The 2,500-nt window shown below is 42.5% G+C and overlaps 1 protein-coding gene across 3 annotated transcripts in view; it reads left to right on the top strand.

Moving 5' to 3' along the window:
* Positions 1-2,500, top strand: part of LOC137993176 (sushi, von Willebrand factor type A, EGF and pentraxin domain-containing protein 1-like) — a 109,172-nt gene that overhangs the window by 71,555 nt on the left and 35,117 nt on the right. The gene's annotated exons all lie outside the window — the stretch shown is intronic.

Genomic DNA, 2,500 nt, shown 5'->3' with positions numbered 1-2,500 from the left:
TGATGTCATCAGAGTCGTCAGGATCATCTACGTGGATATTCATGTCACCGGTAATCACTAGGGGCTCAGGCGACAGGATGATCGGCACGAGATAATTGGCGAACTCATCAAGGAATGTGGCGACTGTGACGCGGTGAGCGGTGGAGTAAGGAGGACGGTAAATAACCAACAGTTTGATTTTATCGGCACCGGACCTCAGGTCCGAGATGATTGTATATTCGGCGAATCGAAAGGATGTTTTTTCGCCAGCGGCAACTTTGACAAGCGATAAAGTGGATTTGTAAATGAGAGCGATGCCTCCACCGGCTCGGCCTGCATGCAAGTGGTTTTTGATGGTATAACCAGGTGGGGTGCACTCAGCTCTCGCAACAGTGTCTTTAGTCTTGAACCAGGACTCGGTAATGGCGCAGATATCAATGTCATTATGACACAAATGGTCGAGGAGAACAGAGGTTTTGTTACGAAGGGATTGAGCATTCCATATGCAAAATTGAAGACATTTCCCAGTATTGATGTCGGCATTGGAGCAGTTAATATAACAAAGGTTGTTATAATTTACACTTCTATCCCGCACGTTGTCCCGCAAAGAGTCTTCACGGACGTTGACCCGTTGTAAACAAACACGCGTGTCAACCCGCAAATAGTTTTCCAAACGAGAGGTGTTAGATTGAATGTTTAATGAGCCTTCGCTGAGATGTGTTAGTTTGGTGTTAGATTGAATATTTAATGAATCTTCACTGAATAAATGCAGATTAGATGTTCTGTGATATGTAGCTGAAGTAAGGTTTAGGTTGGGTGTAGTATTCGCCAGCATTACTGCAGGAACAAAATGGACTGACGCTCGGTTTTCGTGGCTAGGTTAACCCGCGCACCGGTGGCTCAGTTGGTTGAGCACGGGCTGTCACGCGGGAGGTCGTGAGTTCAACTCCGGCCGGACCAACACCCAGGGTCTTTAAATAACTGAGAAAGTGCTGCCTTTGTAATTACATCTGCAAATGGTTAGACTCTCTAGTCTTCGCGGATAAGGACGATAAGCCGGAGGTCCCGTCTCACAACCCTTCAATGTTCATAATCCTGTGGGACGTAAAAGAACCCGCACACTTGTCGCAAAGAGTAGGGCATGTAGTTCCCGGTGTTGTGGTCCGTCTTCTGTGATGTATTATGGTTGGGAGGGTAAATGCTCGGAGATATTAGCTACACCAAGCTACTCTAAAAATCCGAGGGTAAATAAAGATATATGATATGATATGATATGTCTTGGAAACTGCGACAAGGTTGTTAAAATTCACTCCTCGCGTTAGGTGCGGATTTGCATACTGAAGTCGCCGTGAAGAAATCACAGGAATATTAAACTGTTTTCTAGCTTCTTCAGCTCTTGTCTTCACGCCAGCTCTTCTCCCTTTCTTTAGATAGCCAAAGGCCATCGTAAAGGGGAAAGGGTGAATCACTTCGTTAGAATAGAATCCGTGAAAAGATGTAACTTCACTCTGTTGACTCTGCGAGGGTTGTGATGCTTGAGCAGTTCCAAGGAATGCGATGAAAATTACACCAAAATGGAGCTGAAAACGGACAAAATACGAACAGAAAGCGCACAAATACGTTCCAGAAGTCATTTATCGTAAGATATTTTTTGGTGAAGATGACTGGAGTGGAGATTTGAGTTAAAATTGCCGAGACGAACTCAAAACACGTGCAGCCGTGACCGGCGCATAATAATAATAATAATAATAATAATAATAATAATAATAATAATAATAATAAATAATAGTAATAATAATAATAATAATAATAATAATAATAATAATAATAATAAAATAATAATAAAGTACATGCAGAGACACAATGCAGCCTTGAAAATCCTTTTCTTCGAGTTCCTGAAAGACTTAGATCTTATCCTGTGTATCCCCCCTTGGTACTCTCCAGTCTCACCTAAACCCGAGTACAAGAATGACCGAGCGTGCGCGTACTGGGATGTCCCAGTATTTGCTGAAAATACGGAAGTCGGGGCTAACAGAATTGATGCGAGAATTGTGGACAGAAAGGAGAAGAAGGTGATCCTTATTGAGATGAGCTGCCCTTGGGTTTCCAACAGAGAACAGAAGGAACAGGAGAAAACTGACAAGTATGCGCCGTTGAGATGGGAGATGCGCCAACAGTTCCCCGGCCACACTATCACACAGTTTAATGTGATAGTTGATGTACTAGGAGGCTACTCTATGGAGACGGCGGAGAAAGTTAGGAAGTTTTTAGGTTTGGATAGAGGGAACCAGGTTTTGTTTAATATGCAGAAGGCAGTTTTATCGTACACCCTAAACATAGCAAGGTCATTCAAGGTTTCGACGAGTTATTAAGGAATATAAACTCTTGTTCCTTTCTCAAATGTTGGTTCGTTAGTTATTACCAATTGGTTTGTAAATAGGTTTAACAGTAGGGATTGTTACACAATAGTGCCTTTTCCTACTTATATTTGTAAGCATACTTACGTACTACATACTGCATA

This window comes from Montipora foliosa, chromosome 2 (assembly GCF_036669935.1).
Source record: "Montipora foliosa isolate CH-2021 chromosome 2, ASM3666993v2, whole genome shotgun sequence".
Taxonomy (NCBI): Eukaryota; Metazoa; Cnidaria; class Anthozoa; order Scleractinia; family Acroporidae; genus Montipora; species Montipora foliosa.
Note: the sequence above shows the minus strand (reverse complement) of the source record. Positions and strands in the feature narration are given on the sequence as shown.